The sequence below is a fragment of the Suricata suricatta genome, chromosome 11, assembly GCF_006229205.1.
Source record: "Suricata suricatta isolate VVHF042 chromosome 11, meerkat_22Aug2017_6uvM2_HiC, whole genome shotgun sequence".
NCBI lineage: Eukaryota > Metazoa > Chordata > Mammalia > Carnivora > Herpestidae > Suricata > Suricata suricatta.
In genome coordinates this window covers 85,893,858-85,913,259 of record NC_043710.1, presented here as the reverse complement: position 1 = coordinate 85,913,259, position 19,402 = coordinate 85,893,858, and the positions used below count along the sequence as shown (strand labels likewise).

Below are 19,402 nucleotides of genomic sequence, written 5' to 3'. Positions count from 1 at the left end.
AGTATGATCCTGTTCTACTGTTGGGAAACAAACAGAAAAGCCCATTAAGATACGCGCTGAACCATGTGCTTTCTGGCTTTCAACTATGACAAAAAGTTCATGCAACAAAAAAATGGGCTGTGGGCATAATTAAGACGTTCTTGTCCATTCTATTTTTAAGTTATTTGTTGCAATGAACAGCATTCATTTTCTGAACAAAAAGAAAGTTTCTGGACCATTAAATACTGAAAAAGAAACTGCAGACACTTATTCTCTTCGATCAATTCAGTTGAAGCCAAAGAAATAAATGTTTCTGAGGGAAAACCGATATACATGATACAGAGAATATAGATTATTAATAAAGTCATTTACCTGGTTCAGATGTGAATTTATTCCAAATGTTCTTATTTTTTCCATTGAAAATCCATTTGTGAAGAATTGTTTATCTCCTTTCCCTTTCCCAGTGACTACACCCAGATTAAAAGAAATAAATGCATGGCAGAAAGATGCTACGGATTGTATAACAGGGTAAATTTTGGGCTATTACCACAGGTAGCTTCCCATTGCTTTCTCTTGTACCCATTACCATCTCTAATTTTCATTGTCTTCATTATGATTCTGCCAGTAGTAATAATTTTATATACTATCCTGTGGAGAGAAGTTTATCCAGGTAAAATCCAAGACTCCCAAAGTCAAGACATTACACTTGAAAATCTGCCCTCAAATCTCCTCTCCATGATAAAAGTATTAAAAATCAAAGCTTTCAAATACATAAACCAGCATTTTGAGGAGGAAAAAAAACCAGAAAAGAATGCAGTATGATCTAAAAACATTTTTCTCACTCAGAAGAAGATAGAAGTCTGACCACAGGTAGGAAGAGGAGAATCAGAGAAATGTGACTAGAATTTCAGTATCTGCAGTTCTCTAAAAAGGATCCTTACTTTTTCCAACACCCCCTAGGGAAAGGATGAAGGGAGAAAACTCCCCAGAAGAAATTTCAAGTCTGTCTCTCAGAGGTGATGTAGGGGCAATTCCAGAACAGAAGGAATGACTGCCTAACTTCCCAGGGTTATAGCCCTAGTGAGCTGCAAGATGTAAAAAGAACCCCATTATTGACACATCAGCTACAAGGTAGCCATTACTGAGTGCTTTCTTCAATGACAGCCTCACACATATGGCTGAAAGCTAAGCCTAACTCCAGCGAGCAGAGATGGTGGTTATCTAGAGAGCTCATGAAGTCCCCACCCCATTTGGAAAATTCCGCCCATCCTTCCCTTTGCCCAACAGCTAGAGTTCCCTGGCAATTAGCTAGTTCAAAGCCCTCTCTCTTCCTGGACACACTTTATCAGAGAATCCATGAAGAAGAAATGATCTTCAGCAGCAAGATCCAAAAACATCTGGGTTGCATCCCAAGCTGTCAATCTTGCTAACTTATTAATAACAGAGAGAGAAGCCTAAAAAAAACTGGATAAAAAGGTTATCAGCTCTTCTTCCCTCCCTAGCATCTTTCTGATGGCCTTGATTGATGCCAGATTGCCTGGCAAGGAACAGAAGTGCTATTTTTAGTTGGCTCTGAATCTGAGGGACTTTTATTTCTGCTTGTGAACCTTTATAAATATTTAAGAGAAAGAAAAAGCATGAATGGAAGAACATGTGGTCTCACGGATATCCATCAAAGCTGTCTGTAGAAATTACAGATATGTATGTGTGTGTAGCTGAAGAGCCGTCTGGAGGTACAGAACTGCATGTATCTGAATAAAAGAAAATTTCTAAAGCCTTGGAGAGAACTTCAAAGTTAAGAGGAAATCAAGGCTAATAAGGTGCACACTCTGAACTCTTTATTCAGCTGCCCTCACCACCTTTAGCCTCTGTTTGCCAGTCACAGACCAGGCGTGCTTACCTTCTTCCTCCTAAAAAAAAGGAGAAAGGCTGGGTGTGAGAGGAGGTCAGAAAGTTGGGTTCAAGGTCTGGGTCTGCTTCATGCATTTGTATGGACAAGCAAAGTATTTCACCAAGCGGGTCTCAGAATCCCCATGTATAAAATGAGGGTAGGGCCTACTTCCAAATCGAAATCTGTACTTGTAAAGCAGTCTTCTTCCTTCTTACAACCTTTGTCCAAATTGTTTTCTTCATTTCAGAAAAATCTGAAATGTCCTGTCTTTTGTTTTCTGTTATGGCACATTAAAAAGTCAATTCAACAGGCATTTCCTGAGTGTCTGCTACACCAAAAACCCAGTCCTGGTCTGTGGGAGAGAGGAAGCCCAGGGGAGGATCGTGTTCCCTGGCAGAAAACTGCATAAAGTTCTTTTTGGTTCCCTCAGGTACAACTTCAAAAGGCAGGGGTTCCCTTCAGGAGAGGAGTCTGCATATTCCTTCTTTCAGGGAAAGTGCTCCAGTGGATTCCAGTTTTAGTCAAAATTTTGCATGCCCTTTCTGTCTCAGCAAAACTGGTAATTACTTGCCCTATAGAGCCAGAAAGTAGACACACACACACACACATCCAACGATTCTGTCAGTAGTATTTGCTGAGCACCTACTAAGCCAAGCACTGAAATTACAGCATCAAACGAGTAGGACCCACTAATCCCACTGTTGGGGAATTTACACCGCAGTTGGAAATACAGACTTTAAAAATAATTATAAGCTTTATAGGTAGGCACAGGGTGCCATGACATGGATACCCATACAAGAGGTTCTAACCATCCAGAGTTGGCTCAGGCAGTTCAGCATCCAACTTCGACTCATTTCAGATCCTCTGTCTCTCTCTGCCCCTCCCTTTTCTCTTTTTGTCTCTCTCTCAAAAATAAATAAATAAACATTTTTGAAAAAAGAGGTTCTAACCATTCACTACACAATGGACCCCTTTCTTGATCTTGGCACATCCCTATAGGAGGTCACAGGCAATTCTTCAAAAATAGCATCTGTCTGTGAAACCAGCTCAGGAAATTCCCTCAGACTTGCCTTTCTCTCCCTACATCTTCAGAAAATCTTCTATTGTCCTGATGGCATAGCTCTGTGTCTCAGATTCCTTTTTTCATCCATTCCAGGCTCAAGGATCCTGGCTGCAGGCTATCCAAACTGGCATTTCTTTAAAAAGTCAGTCCAAGTACGTCCCCCTTCACAGTTCAGGTGAATTTTGGCAGGACACTATACCCAGCCCCAGCTCTGTAACACCACCAGCCCTCCCTTCGGCCACTTGGCCTCCCAGCCCTTAGGCACCAATGGTGAAGGCACTACAGCAGCGAAAGACCTGTAGGTGGTGAAGTAGGGGGTGTGAGCTCAACCCTTGGGGTGGGTTGAGGGTTGGCTTTAATGTCTGACTCTTAGACTCAGTACAAAACTGTTCGCGTGAGCATCAGGTCAGTAATTTTTGGTGAGTGCAAAGTTCCAGGAGGACAAACCAAAAGAAAGAGATGAGTATGTGAAACTCTCTGGGACTCCTTAGCACAGAATAAACTGAGACTTCTTCTTATTTAGAATATTAAAGCAGTGTCAGTTTGCTGTGTATCTTGCTGGCTGTCTTTCCCTTCCTTACTCACACATGAAAACCTCAATAAAGCAGCCCTGCTTGAGCCCACTCAGCCCACTGTGTGCTTGCACACCTCTGTGTTCTTCTCAAATAACTCCCACTCGCTTCCCATCCAGCTAACTCCAGCACTGCCACCCAAGTTGTGCAAATGTCGCTTCCCTTGGGAATTCTTCCCCTACCACCACCTACCACAAAAAAAGGGCTAATTTCCCAGCAACAGGTTTCCTACAGCACTTTACAGTTTTATTAGCATGAACTCATTCTTTCAACAGACATTTATTGGACCCTTACCACACTGCAGGGCCTGATAGGAGTCTTTGGCAGAACCATCTTTTCCACTGAACAAATTTCGGAACAGAAACCACGCCTTTTGCCTTGGGGTCATGCACACATCTAGTACATATTAGCCACTCAATATATGCCTGGTCAATTGATGTAAACTGAGTTTCTTCTTAAAGGAGTTGATGGACATGAATTGGCAGAGAGGGGATCCGAATTGATGTCTGGGGAAATTAGACCCTGTGAACAAAATGGAATGAAATTTGATTAAATGGATCTCTTGCAACATCATCATTCCACTCCAGAGTGGAAGTCTCCACTTTAGGACAGCTAAGTTCTAGTATCTAAGCTTCCCTAAGGGATCCCAGGAAGGGATATGATCTATTCCACAGGCCATGTCTTCTTTCCCCTTTTGACTTCTGATTCTTAGCATTGCAGAAATATTACTCCCAGAAATAAACTGACCTTTTGAAAAGTAACCAAAAGCATGCATTCCAACTGAGGACAATGAACTTGATGTTTAAAAAATACATTTCTGTGCCAACATAATGAACTTGTTGGCTACTACTGCATTCTCTCAGTTTTTAGATAAACATAAATGTGATTCCCAAACATTTGTTTTACTAAAAATGCTTTTTTTGTCTTCCTACCTTAAGCAAATGTTATTGAAAACCGAGTGGGGATGTTAAACACTACCTCGTATTGAGTCAAGATTGTGGAATTCTTGTTTCAGTTCTGTGACCATCCTCCAATGACTCGTATCATCCAGATAGATTTAGGTGTGAGTGCATGCAATAAAATTTTAATCCATGATGATAAATGTGGGAGTGAAAATATAAAGCCTTGCTTTGAGTCATATTGATTCATTCATGACTGATAATAATAGTAATCGATATTGGCATAGCACCTGAAAGCTTACCAAACTGTATTTATTGTTTTTTTAATAGGATCCTTCCAACAAATTAAGGAATTGTCTTACTATGATTATCATTGTTTATATCTTATGGCCACAGACTCTAAAATTTGGAAACATTACATGATTTGCCAAAGGGGAAATGTAAGACAAGTTTTGAAAACTTGCATGGTATGGCAGAAAGTATAGTGGTTCCAGCCAGACAAAACTAGGTTTGATTCTTGGTCTCTCTACTTACCAGCTTTGTGATCTCTAACCATAAGACCCATTACAACAAATATTTATTTAATGCTCACCATGTGCCAGTCAATGTTCTAAGCACTTGGCTTGTCTTGTATTATTTAATTTTCATAAGAGTTTATAAAGTACATTCCATCAGTGTCCCCAGCAACGGCTGATGAAACCGGCACAAAAAGATAAGCAACTTGCCCAGAAATTTGTAACTACTAAATGGGGAAAAAACAGGATTTGAACCCAAGTAATCTGACCCCAGAGTCAGGCCTTCTAACCACTAAGAAATACTATTTCCCTGTGAAGTTAGTTTGTCTTTCTTACCATCAATTTTCTCATCTATTAAAGAGAAGCAGGGCGCCAGGGTGGCCCAAGCATCCAATTCTTGGTTTCAGTTCAGGTCATGATCTCGTGACTCGTGGGTTCATGCTCTGCATCATGCTCTGTCCTGACAGCGAAGAGACTACTTGGAATTCTCTCTTCCTCTTGCTCTGCCCCTCTCTGGCATTCACTCAGTCTCTCTCTCTCTCTCTCAAAATAAATAAATAAACTTAAAAAATTAATACTAGAGAGAGGCAATGCTACCTACCTTGCAGGATTGTTATGAAAATTAGAATTAGTATCCATCAGGTACCTAATAAAATTCTGCGTACATAGGAAACTTTCACTAAATTTTCAGATTTTACTAACCCACATGATATTTTCTATGATGCACTGTGCCAGGATTTCTTACTCTAACCTATATATGGTTCCACAAATGAACTACAGAGAAAGTGCATTCAAAGTTGTGTGTGTGTGTGTGTGTGTGTGTGTGTGTGTGTGTGTGCATTTTTTCTGGAGAAACTGTCCAAAGTTTTCATCAGCTTCTCAAAAATATCCTGGCCCCAATAAAACAGTACCACTTTGTTTTTTTTTTAATTCTTTTTTTTACTGTTTATTTATTTTTGAGAGACAGAGGGAGACAGCACAAGTGGAGGAGGGACAGAGAGAGAGGGAGACACAGAATCAGAAACAGGTTCCAGGCTCTGAGCTGTCAGCACAGAGCCTGATGCGGGGCTTGAACCAATGAACCATGAGATCGTGACCTGAGCTGAAGTCCGCCACGTAACCAACTGAGCCACCCAGGCACCCCAAAACAGTATCACTTTGGATTATCTTGAATCAAGCCATACATTCTCTGCCTCTATTTTTTCATATGGAAATTTATTTAAGTATTTTCTTCAGTCAACATCAGCAGCAGAAATGCATTGGTCACTTTGACTTAATGTTATCCAACTTTTAAGTACAGGTTATTTTAAAAAAATCCATTTATTTAGATGAGTGTAATAGAGTTTGTGAATTTCTGCCTTCTGTATTCTCCCCTCGCTCTATTTGGGGTTGGAGAAACGTTTCCATAAGTATGTGTGAGTGCGTGTGTTTCCATGGGCCCCCAGGACTAGTGATTTCTGTGAGGCAGGCTGAAGGCCTGGCTTCAGTTGGCTGCCCTCCACTTATCAGAAAGCAGAGTGCGTGTTTATCCTGTTTCCTAATTAATCTCATCCCAGCCAACAGCAGCCTACCACAAGCAGTTTTATGCTTCACAACATTTGGCAACCATGTGGAATGCTGAGGAACGCTTATGGCCCTTGCCTTGTCACCATGACTCACTGGGCTCTGCCAGGCTGATGATGAGAAGTGGGTGTCAACGGGCACACTGGCCCTGAAGCCAAAAGAGCTTCACGGGAATGGGCAACACCAGGGAGTCCAGACACACTGTCAAAGGACAGTATGCTGATTTGTATGAGATTTACACAGAGTTCAAACCAGCCCGATCCTATTTTTAGTAAAGAAGTTGGTGGTGAGATCACAAAGGGCCTTACTTTATAAGTCACACTAGTCTGAGAATGCACAAGTAAACAAATGCTATGAACAATGTGAAGCTGTGATCCTCCTCTTCCACGCTGGCTTTCTCACCTTTTCTTGTCTTTTCTTTCTGCTTCACCGTCACCACTTCTACCCACTTCCTTCAGCTGGTTCTTTGAGAAACACAGCTGGGTTTCATGAGTTCAGTGAGTAGAACTAAATATTCCTGGGCAAAATCAAATCAAGGTTATGACACCACCTTGAGTACCTAGTCCAGGGTTTTTGAAAGATTCTATAGAAATAACATAAGGTCTTCTCCAAACGCTCTTGCTCCCAGATACTTCACTAGGGCTTTGCCATTTTCAATGTTTGCTACATTTTAACATGAAACTGCAAATGTTCAAATTTATGTAGCTCCATTTACCAGAGTCTCTGATATTATTATAATTATCTGTAAGGTATGCAAAGAAGAAACAAAGGCAATAATAGTATTTTAAGTGGTATAATGCTTTAAAGGTTTTAGACAACAATCCTTATTTTCTTATCTATGAACTAATGTATCATTTTTAACATGTAATGACCCAAATTTTGAAATATAGCTTAAAGTACAATATTAACCAGAGGATTCAGTTAATAAGCAACGTTTGGTTTATTCTGAAGCTCTAGATGACACTTGGTGGGGGTGTGAATGAAACTTCATGACCTCCCTTAACTTAAAAAAAATCCCTTCAATTTGCTTCCCACCTAAACTACCATTTTACCTTCTCACCTTCCTTTGTTGGTCACATTTCTTATTCTCCTCCCACACATTCCCCAAACCCTATAACCTGGGTTCTTCTCTCACACCTATAGAAACTAGTTTCTTACAAGTGATCTAACAAAATACTATTCCCCATCTCAGACCCTTTTTTCTGCTCAGTTTTTATGAACCTTACACAGAGATGCCTCTCACACTACCTTACAGATTCTGCCCTACTTTCTGTCACCCATCCCACCACTATTTTCCCTGAAACTTATTTTGATATTTCTACTGGTCTATTTTGTGGAAGCTTTACCATCATCTGTACCCATTGTCCACTGTTTGAGCTTATTCCTTTATCTGAGAGTACTTATTAAGTATCCAACAATGCCAAGGCTGCTTCTATCAACATGGCACACGGAGGCTCTAAAAACCTTCAAGCTACAAAATCCCTAAGAACACCAGATAAATATATAATAAATCATTTAAATAAGGAGAAACTACCCAGGAGACATAAAAATAGGAGGAAACCCAAAATCGTATGCAGGATGTTAAATAATCCTGGGGCTGTCTTCTCAAGCAAAATCTGACCTCACATCTTTGACCACCTACCACACAGCCTCCTGTGACTATAATATAATTAGGTAGACTCTAAAGAAAAGAAAAACATCTTCCAAAATGTTCTCTCTCATTTGTTATCAGCCTAAGCAAATGGAATCACAGATCTTTCTGTCAGTCATTTCCATGGTTTCTGTGTATCCTCGCCCCGGCTCCTACTGTAACCTGATATCCAGTGTACCCAAAGAGTTCTGGCCCTCATGTGTCTTTAGGGTTAATTTCTATTAATTCTTTCCACTGGATAAGTTCATATAGCTGGGCTTCTCTCTTGGTTATCTCAGGCATTCTCCAAATCCTCTGCCGAAATTATATTCCTTCTGTGGGAAGCAGGAACACTGACACTATTTAATTCTTACCAAACCCTGCCTTGAGGATCCTCTCTGCCACCACAGTGTGACCTCAATGATGCTGCCCTGTCATTTTGAGCATCACACTTGCCTAGATTCTCTACTGGTCACACCAAGCCTACAACTTCACATAGCAGCCTATAGCCCTCACCCTGGATACTGATGCCACCAAAAAGAGCAACCTGAAAGACGGCTGCCTACATACTTTTTCCTCTGTCCTTGAAGGTAACACTTCCTACTTAATAGGGAGACACCTTGAAATGAAACATATATTTACCAACTACTGGGATTCATGTATTTCTGAGTGTATTTCTGAGAAATTGGTATATTGAGTGTGATTGTGCCTACCCAAAATTCGTGTGCATGAGAATATGATGAGTATCTTGAGGAATGCACATCTCAAGGGAAAAAGGGCTACGTAGAGAATACAAGCTAAGAGATAAAGCCTTGGCCATTGAAAAGAAGGAGAAATTTTGAGTTTAACATAATATCAATTTCTATTTCTCATATGCCCCTCTAATCCCAGAACCCTATGAAATCCTGTGTGTAAGCTCCATAGAAATGATGATGTCTGTTACAGGGATAAAATGCAGAGAAGTGAAAGTCTTTTTGTGCTATGATAATTACCAGGCTGAATTTCTGGTTGCCATCTTGTACACTCAAAAGTGAAAAGACATCTCAGGCCTAGGGTTAGTGGGAGGGCTGCCTGGAAAAGATGACATTTGTCCTCACAACAATACAGGGCCCCAGAGTCCAAGAGATTGAAACTCTTGCTTCAAGTTCAGCATAGAGCAAGAAAGGAAGCAAAGGTCAGAGTTGCATGAGATTAAGGAAGGTCCAGGCAGAAGCAATAGGCACAAGAGTAATATTTCAAGATATTGACTTGGTGAAAGTGTTTCAGCTTCAAGGAGTTCCCAACTTTCCATTTTCCACTCAGTAGGCCTACATCTCACTAAGATTCACTGGCTTCACATTCGCATTGCACACTCCACCCCCTGCCCCCACAAAGTAGGTTATCAGCAAGGTTATTGCTACCAGAAGCTGTAGCAACTAGTGCCAGAGTACCAGGTTATGTTGTAATAAGCTAATATAACCCACAAATACTCACCAACAACCCCTTCCCATGTGTTCTGGTCAAGCAACTGAGGATTGCTTAATTATTATTAGCTCCCATTATCTGTCTTACATCTCTTCTTCTTCATCTTTCCTTTATCTTTATTTTTGTGCCATAATCAAATGTATACTTTTCAAAGTCTCAGTTCCTCCTACCTCTTAACAATATATGAATCTTCATATCTCCTATATGTCTTCTGGAAAATTAATATCAAAGGTATGCCATGAAAACTACTAATAGCTTCCTCTGAATAATAACTGAATGAAATGACTGGTCTGGAGATCAGCAACTAGCTGAAGACAGAACAGAGATGATTCTAAGTATACAATTCCCCTTTTAAGCAAAAGGAAATTGATCTCATATTGAATTGTATCCACTTGATGCTGACAGAATAGCCTACTATGTATTTAACATAGTAGAAATTTTAAATGAATAACAGACGGAGTCATATTGTGCCTTATGGTCATCACTCCAGAGAATGAATGGACCCCAGTGTTTCTAAGTACCCTGGACAGTTCCTTTGCTCTCATCTGCCCTTCCCCTTCATCTTTCCATTTGAACAAATGAATCATGTTATTACCACACAAGTTTAAAAATCGTATATCAGAATGTATCTCAGCTGTCATCCTGCAAAACTTCTTTTTTGAGAGGTGAAGAAACTTAGACCCAGGGACCAATTATTTTGCCCAAGGTCACTGCTATCTTGTCTAGAATAAAGAACAACAACCACAACAACGTAAGTCTCATAAGTCCTCCCATTCTAAAAGCCTTCTCTACAACATATTGAGGTTTCCAAAGTTCCTCTTAATCATTATTTTGAAAAAGAATCCAAGAAGCTTGGGAGACTCTAAACATATTTATTTGCCAAAGCTAACATTCTCTCCTTTTTTACTTATCTTTATTATCTGAGAGTGTCATTCTTTCTACCTAGTTGAAGTTAAAACCATTCCTTATTTATTTACTTATATTTTTTCTTATTCTTTCCCATGCCTCCACATGGTTAGGATACAAAGATGTCACAAAAACCAGTGTCTCCACGGAGCATGCCCCTCATGAAGGAATTGGGAGAGTATGTTCCCTCTAAGACATTATCTTATATGTAAATAAAGTACTGTTGATTCAAAATGTTCTTAACCTAATAATAAATATTTGAATGCTAATTATGCCTTGATATTAAGCACATATTTGTATCAATAACCTCATTTTTAAATCACTAGCGCCTTTTGCTGCTGTTGTTGTTGTTGAATACTGATACTGGAGGTGATGTGCCTGTAGGAATCTCTAAAAATCCATTTTTAAGTTTATTTTTATTTATTCCAAGAGAGATATAGAGACCAAGCAAGGGAGAGGCAGAGAGAGAGGGAGACATAAGCAGACTGATGGCACAGAGCCAGATGTAGGCTCACAAACCATGATATCATGACCTGATCCAAAATCAAGAATCAGATGCTTAACTGACTGAGCCACCCAAGCACCCATAAAAATCCATTTTTACATGACATTACTTACACTCATTCATCCTTTCCTTTCTACCTCACAGCTCTATCATTAACTTTTCTTTTCAATCAGTTTCTATTAATGAATGTTAACATATCACAGTTTAGGCTATGCTAAGATGAAACACTGTCAAGAGAAATAAACTTTTCAACAGCCATCTTCATTACCTTTTTTCCTGATTTTTTTTTACTGAAATAGAAGTTTTCTTCCTTTTCTTTAATATCCTTGATTTTTACATCTTATTTTAGCTACTACACTGCTAATATATCATATTTACCAATATAACTGTTCTAGAATACATCTAATTCTTAATTATTTTAATCTTATATATCTAGCCTCACCTTTCATCCTTTCTGATCAGCTAAAGTGAAAACCACACCAAACTCCCCCACCTCCACCCCCCACTTGACCTTTCTTATCATCTGCAGGACCAGAACTGTTGCAAGAGTTTTTTCTGCTGCTAGAAAGATTATAAATAACAGTTGAGTTGCCACAGCCCTATATTTAATTTGTACCCCTCCTCACCCTCCATATAGAATTCAGACATCTAGCGTTTCTTCCTTGAATATGATGTGGCCATATTTTTATCAACACTCATTTTTTTGAGCACCTGCCCTTATACAGAGTCACAAAAGCTATGAGACATGGCATAAACCACCCAAAAGCTACAGACAGTGGCTGAAAAGACAATTCAGTGCAAAATAATAAAGACTCAAAGGTGATTCAGATGATGAGCAATCTGTGATGTATAAAACACTCAGAGACATACTTTCTGGTCGTATCAGGCTTAAAAGAAAGAGAGGAGATAGATGAATGAAAGGGAAGAGAAAAAAATGTTCCATGGGTAATTTGTTGATTTAAAACATTGGCTTTACATATTCATAGATAGTTTTTTTTTTTTAAAGAATAAGGTTCTTCTTTATTTTTTTAAGTTTTTGATTTCATTCCAGTTAACATACAGTGTAATATTAGTTTCAGGTGTACAATATGCTGATCCAACACTTCCATAAAACACCCAGTGCTTATCACAAGTGCCCTCCTTAATCCCCACCACATATTTTTTAAAAAGATGAAACTTTCACAAATTTGTGTGTCATCCTTGTTCAGGAGCCATGCTCTTCTTCTCTGTATCATTCTAATTTTACTGTATGTGCTGCTGAAACAAACACATTCATAGATTGTTGTATTCAGAAAGAGTTTTCAAAACTCAGAAAAACAATATCACATATTTGGATACATTAGGCAAAAATTGTACAAATTTATATTAATCTTCTGAACATTAAGAAACATAAGCAAAGCAATTATTCTTGGCATATCTCATTTTGCTTATTTCTTTTGAGAGAGAGAGAGAGAGAGAGAGAGAGTATGCATGAGTGGGGGAGGGGCAGAGAGAGAGAGGGAGAGAGAGAATCCCAAGCAGGCTCATGCTGTCAGTGAAGAAGACACAGGGCTTGATCCCATGACTGTAAGATCATAACTTGAGCCAAAATCGAGTCGAATACTTAACTGAATGAGGCATCCAGGCACCTCCCTGGGAATATCTTTATATGCTTTAATCAGTTTCTTCGCTGCAGTAATCTCTAAAATTGTCACAAATATTTTTTGAAGATTTTAATAAAGACACTCCTCTTATTTAAAATTTTGTCCTAAACTTTCTTACTTTCTTAAAGTCAATTTTCTTTTTCTTTTTCATCTTTGTTTTTGTTCATTTTGCTTCGTTTGAGAGAGAGCGAGCATGAGAAGTAGAGGGAGAGAATGGATCTTAAGCAGGCTCCACACCCAGTGTGGCGCTCAACAAGGGGCTTGATGTCACAACCATGAGATAACAACCTGAGCCAAAGTCAAGAGTCAGATGCTTAACTAATTGAGCCACCCAGGCAACCCCTTTTGCAATCTATTTAAAAGTTTAATTTTTGTTTGATAAATTTGAAATTACTGGCATTGCCAATTGACCCTGTTACTTTTTAGTGAGAAAAATCTCCAAGTGGTCAGGAGATGTCAGATGAAATACTGCTAAATACTCTTAATTCTAATTCGTTGTAAGGAAGTGTACAATTATTTCAGCTCAAATGTCTTCAAAGTTTCTATTTGTGGGTTTCCATCCAAATTACTTTGATTTTGTATAGGATTAAAATCTTCAAATAAAATGTCTCTATTTGTCACATTTAAAAATTGTGGCCAGAGGAGGGGGTGGCTGGGTGAAATGGGTGAAGTGTTGCTAGAGGTACCAGAACTCCAGGTGTGGAAGAAGCAAGTCATGGGAATGACAGGCATTCATAGGGAATAGAGTCAATGATATTATAATATCATTGTATGGTGAAAGATGGCAGCTACACTTATGGCGACCATAGCGTAACTTATAGAGAGTTATATCACCATGTTGTACACCTGAAACTAATGCCACATTGTATATCAACTATACTCAACTAAAACAATACTTAATAAATAAAATACATGATTCATAAAATGCAAATGCTGCCAAATCATAATAAATCTTCTCAATTTTACTTCCATTCTGTAAGAAAATATAAATGCATCGAATTAAAAGTATAAGTCAATTAAAAGACTATTCCCCAAAACTGAAACATTTCAAGGTCTTATTGAATTCAGGATAAAGGCTTACATATGTTGAGTCCTCACAGTCTCATCAGACAAGATGTACCCCATGCTGGTATTCAAGATCAATTCTTCTCCTGCATTTGTATTCATTTTCAGGATTTTCCTGCTTGAAATTTTTATTTTTAGCAGTTCCAATTTTCTAAAGCCTTCAAAAACTGAAGTTGTATGGTGAGCCAGTTATTGAAAACTTTTTTTTTTTTTTTTACTGTAGCTCACCTGCTGGCCTGCTACCTTCCACCCACCCTACAAAGGAAGTTGTCTCCCAGGGCCTTGGCCCTGGCTGTGGCTACCCTGGCCTGGGAATTTCTGGGCCCTGGTTACTGTGAACAGCAGCAGCTGCAGCATAGCTGACAAACAGAACATCCCAAAAATTTTCAAAAAAGATGTCCAAGTGATTTTGAACAAAATGCAATTAAAATCAGGTAACTCATTCACACACACACACACACACACACACACACACACACACACACAAATCAAGCTTATAGGACATGTAGGCTGATTTACATAAAATTTTAACATTGTAGAATTTGCTCATTGACAGGCAGCAAAACATTTACCTCTTTTTATTTTTATTTTTGTATTCAACATCAACTTTATAACAAAACATTAAGTTTAACTGTTTTAGCTATATCTCTAAAAATAGTTGTAAGTGTTACCAGCAATAGCTTCTATTTTTGACTATGGTATATTGAGGCTTGCTTGAATGGATAAAATTTGAATAATACATTCGTCACTAATTCCATACACATTTCTATTCCATAGGTTTCTTCATTTAGTAACAAACACTGATCATCTGGGAGGCATGCTCCACCAAACTTTGTATTTATATTATCATCACAAAGTATTTAATTTTGTTTCAATATCAAAAATTTTAACTACCTTACAGTAACATTCAAAATAATGTCAGAAATTTCACCTTTGAAAGAATGAACTTCCAAAAGATTTACTTGATTCTATTACTGGATGGGTAAAAAACTACTTTTGGAACTATCTTTAAGGACTTTCAATTTGGAACATATGACTCAGCCTTTTTTTAACCAGGATTCTTTCAGAGAATTAAACTCTGATGCTCCAAGGCATCCATTGTATGTAGTGGCGTGCACATCTGGAATGGTATAGTTATATACCATCTTTGGCAAAACTGAGAAAATAGTCTCTCAAGTCACTTTTCTGTGTTCTGTGGCTCAGCTGAGAAACTCAGTTGATCACATAATATGAAACTGTCATCATTTAACTGCTACTGGATATTTCTTCTGTAAATGGAGCCAACACAGTAATAGTCATTACTTCAGTTTTTGTATTATATACACAAGAAAACTTGGCATTAAAAATCAGAGAAATTAATTTAGAAGAATATTCATTTTTTAAATGTGCATAAAAAGTCAAGCTTCACATTATTGTATGTAAACACACCCTCTAGAACTGCAGATACTCAACTATTACATTCAGGCATGGTCTTCTTCAGCTACTAATTCTCTGGATGCTGGTGCTTCTTCAGCATATTTGTGTTTTCATGTTGCCATGTGGTCAGCGACCGTACTACGGCCTCTAGGGTGGATGGTGAATGTGGACAAACATTGTGTGCAAGCAACACATTCATCCTCACGTTCCATGAGAACAAACATGGTCATGGAATTTTCATTTAACTCACTCTTCTTTCCTTTGAAATTATTTCTGTCAAAAAGGTTTATTGCCAAAGGAAAAAAGTATCACCAAACATTATGATATTGAGCATAGATTTATATCCTTTCCATGGATTAGGATTAGAGAATGGAAGCTCAATTAAAGTCTAGAAAAGTCACAAATAGTCTTTGCTTTATTTACGTTCCTAAAATTTTATGAAAAGCTTTCCTCGAGCAAGATCTACCTTAAAGTATCCTCAAGAGGGTATGCGTTCAGAAACCAAAAAGAAACCAGAGGCTCGCAGAGGATACCAGTAATTTGTCTGGCACTTTGCAAAGTGAGAAAGAGAATTGAAAACGGAATGGGACCGATTAGACAAGAAAAGAAAGAAAAGCAAGAACAGATTCTCAGGGAAGCTTGGGCCTTGCCCTGAGGTGTACCAGTCACGCACTTAAAACCCTTTAACATCAAAACCCTGTTTAACACATGCTAACGCCCAGCTGGATGTGATTTTCAATCCTCCCCTTAATTTTTCTCAGGTGCTGAACTTGTAACGGCCCAGCTTCATGCAACTCACGGAGCGAGGGTGGGGGTAAGCTGCCTAACCCAATGCCATTCCACAGAGGTATTTACAGCAATGGGGGGTTGCAGGGGAAACTCTACTGTTTTAATCTGGGACAATAGGGAACAGGGGATTTTGGGGAGAGAAGTAGCAGTACCAGATCTTGTGATTGGTCACCTCTCTCACATACTAGCTATGACACCCAATAGTTCACTTCATTGCTCTAGACTTCATCAAAAAAGAGGGAGCTTGGACCAGGGAAACTCCAAGGTGATGGTTTCATGCTATTTTCCTGAAATTTGGATAATGCAAAACTAGCAGACCGCTTCTGTTCCCATATTTGTGTTCTTAGGTAGCTCCCAGGAATGGAGGGCGGAGGGGAGAGAGAGAAAGAGAAATCCCAGGAATCTTTAATTAATGAAGAAGTTACAGGATCAGTAGAATCAAAGCAGAGGCCAAAAGTGGGACCCAAGTTCAGGGGAGGTGGGGGTGAAGGATGAATTTGACTGTTTTGAGGTTACGTTTTACCAAACCTGCTTCCGAGTGCTGTGGAAAAGGAAGATCATTTAATAAGAGTTTATTTTTGGTTCTTGCTGAGATCTGTGTGACTGAAACTCAGCCTTGTTTTTTCATTACCCTGCTGTTTATCTGTTTGTTCAGTCCTGAGCACTTGAGAGATATTTTATCTCTGAAAGAAAAAACAAAACAAAACAAAACTACAGGGTGAAGTTCTATGACTGGACATTTTTCTTATAAATTCTTCTCTCTCTTTTTGGCAGGGAGGGGAGTGCATATTTGAGGAACTTCAAAGCATGTGTTGTTAATCACTCTATTGGCATTTGCAATTCTGACTTATTAAATCTAAATGAAGTCCTTATTGGAAATATTTAACATATAATACAGCCTGCTATGAGTAGGATAAAATATCCCAAACGATGGTGGAAATGAATTTCCATGCATGTCTTTTAGGGTAGCATTTTTTTCCTAGAAGGATATCCTCTAGAAACAGGAAGATGCCATTGTTAGTTGTTTGTCCATTTACCGTACAGATATTTCACCTGCAGTTAACCTATTAGTGGATAATGTTGTTTTGACTGGAGGATACTAAATGGACCAAATATAATTGTTCAGCCCTCAATGTTTAATAGAGAAACCAAAAACATCTAAGGTATGGGCTTCACCTAAGGTCATATAAGTAATAACACAGTCACACCTTCTAACTTCTGGCCCTTGGTTTATCCCACGACATAAATTAAATAATACTCACTTCTGAAAGTTCCCTTATCAGTCTTCCATCTTGGATTGGTTGTGTGACCTTAGGTTGCATAACTGTTTGACTCTTAACTGTTTTCGTTGTTGTTGTTGTTGTTGTTTTTGTTCTTTTCTCTCCTGATAACTTAGAGCTTTCCATCTTCCCCAGTTGAAGGCAGCAGGTTAGAACAAATCAGTTCATCTGTTGAAGTCTGTAGTAGGAAATGTCAAGCGGGCCAGGTAATGTAGGCTTCAGAGCAATTATCCCTGCCTAAATTCCTTAAGAATTCTCTCTATGGAAACTTCTCCACTGTTCCACCAAAGATTAGAACATTGAGAAATACGGGAACCTGGTGTTAGCTAACCTCTGTTAGCTAATCCCCTACCCTTGTTTATACTAACATGTCTATGATCCCTGTTCACCATTCTGAAACCCAAAAAACTCTGAAACCAGAAGTTATCTTTAATGAGTCACTAAAACTCATTTGGTAACAAAAGCTCGTATAGACTAATAGGTTTATTTATAGTCTTTATTTATACTAGGGAATATGACTATTCAACCAATATTGTTGCATTCGTTTATAGGGCCAGTATCCAGTCCCTGCTGGGGTATAATATAATTGCATAGGCATTATGTTTCTAAACTTTACAAAATCCCCAATTGTAAGACACATCTGGCAATTTGAATAAGAAATGGTAGACCTGTATATAAAATTTGTGTGCTTCCAGAGCCTTGGGAAAATTCAAAGCATGAATTGTGGCATTCAAGTGAGATGATGTGTCTCATGGCGAGGCAAGAGTCTATTTTGGGTGGCAACGTCCCTCGTGTATGCAGAGCATATGTTTCTGTACCATACCACAAGAAATCACATTGACTTCTTAGAGAATAATTCAGGGAAATTCAAGAACCGAAATACTCTATAGCGTAGACCCACAAGTCATTCTTTTGCTTGGAGTACATACGTCCAAAACTCATTAACTGGGGACTCAGCAAATGCAACAAAATTTGCAGTTACACTAGTGACAACTTCCCCAAACAATGTTCCACGACAAACTGCTGAGACAGAGAAGAAGGCTGTGACCAAAAATGCTAGAGAAGCCCTCAATAATCCCCCTGCTTTTGGAAGCCAAAAATGGATATTAGCTGATTAAATGCTTGAAAGAGTCCTGCAAAAACAATAACTGCTTAGTTCCTTTGGCAATGAAATTCATTATTTCCAAAAATACCTCATACATCTCAAGGTGTTGAACATTTTCATGAAAGAAGCACTGAGAATGTTCCTTCCTGCCATTGAATGTGGTTAAGTTCCAGGTTCTCTGCCATTCCTAAATAGGATGACAAAGAAGAACAATGTGGATCCAGGTCATGGAGGAAAAGTTATGGCCACCTGAGTGGGAAGGTGAGTCTGAAGAAAAGGAGATTTGGAATATTCTATTCCATCACTGATTATTATCGTTAAATGTTTCCACTATTATCACAGAGTTTTTCCTGCTGTGGCCAAAAAGCTCCCTTAGATAAAATTTTTCAGTTGGTGCTAAACACAGCTATTTTCTTAAACTATGGTAAAATGCATATAACAAACTTTACTGTATTCATCATTTTAAGTGTCAAGTTGAGTGGCGTTAAGTTCATTCACATTGTTGTGTGATCATCACTACTATCCATCTCCGGTTTGTTTCCATCTTCTCAAACTGAAACTCTGAACCCATGAAATAACACCTCCCCTTTTCTTCTTTCCCCCCAGACTCTGGCAGCACCATTGTACTTTCTGCCACTATGAATTTGACTACTCTAGAGACCTCCTACAATTCGAATCATACAATATTTGTCCTTTTGTGGCTGGCTTACTTCACTTGGCATAATGTCCCTAAATTTCATCTATGTTGTAGCACATAATTTCACTTCTTTTTATGACTGAATGATATTCCATTGAATGTACAACATTTTGTTTATCCGTTCATCCATGGGTCAACATGAGTTTTGCTCCCACCTTGAGGCAATTGTGAATGATGCTGCAATGAACATGGGTATACTAATATCTGTTTGAGCCCCTGATTTCCATTATTTGGATGTGTACCCACAAGGGGAATTGCTGGATGCTATGGTTATTCTATGTTTAATGTTTTAAGAAACATTACTAATTCTGAAACAGCTGTACCATTTTACATTTCTACCAACAGTGCACAGGGCTGCAATTTCTCTAACTCCTCATCAACCCTTGTTATTTTCTGTTTTTACTAGTAGCCAATCTAATG

The 19,402-nt window shown here is 38.6% G+C and overlaps 1 long non-coding RNA gene and 1 other non-coding gene across 3 annotated transcripts in view; both read right to left on the bottom strand.

Annotated features, from left to right (window-relative positions):
* Positions 1-12,150: 12,150 nt before the first annotated feature.
* On the bottom strand, positions 12,151-12,257 carry LOC115272826. Its single transcript, XR_003900482.1, has one exon. It is a non-coding gene; the product is annotated as a U6 spliceosomal RNA (small nuclear RNA).
* A 4,098-nt stretch (positions 12,258-16,355) lies between these two features.
* Positions 16,356-19,402, bottom strand: part of LOC115305960 — a 33,239-nt gene continuing 30,192 nt past the window's right edge. For both annotated transcript variants that reach the window (XR_003915108.1, XR_003915107.1), the window contains exons 2-4: positions 18,374-18,472; positions 17,163-17,358; positions 16,356-16,583 (exon numbers count right to left, since the gene is read on the bottom strand). This is a non-coding gene — a long non-coding RNA (uncharacterized LOC115305960). The remainder of the gene's footprint in view (positions 16,584-17,162; positions 17,359-18,373; positions 18,473-19,402) is intronic.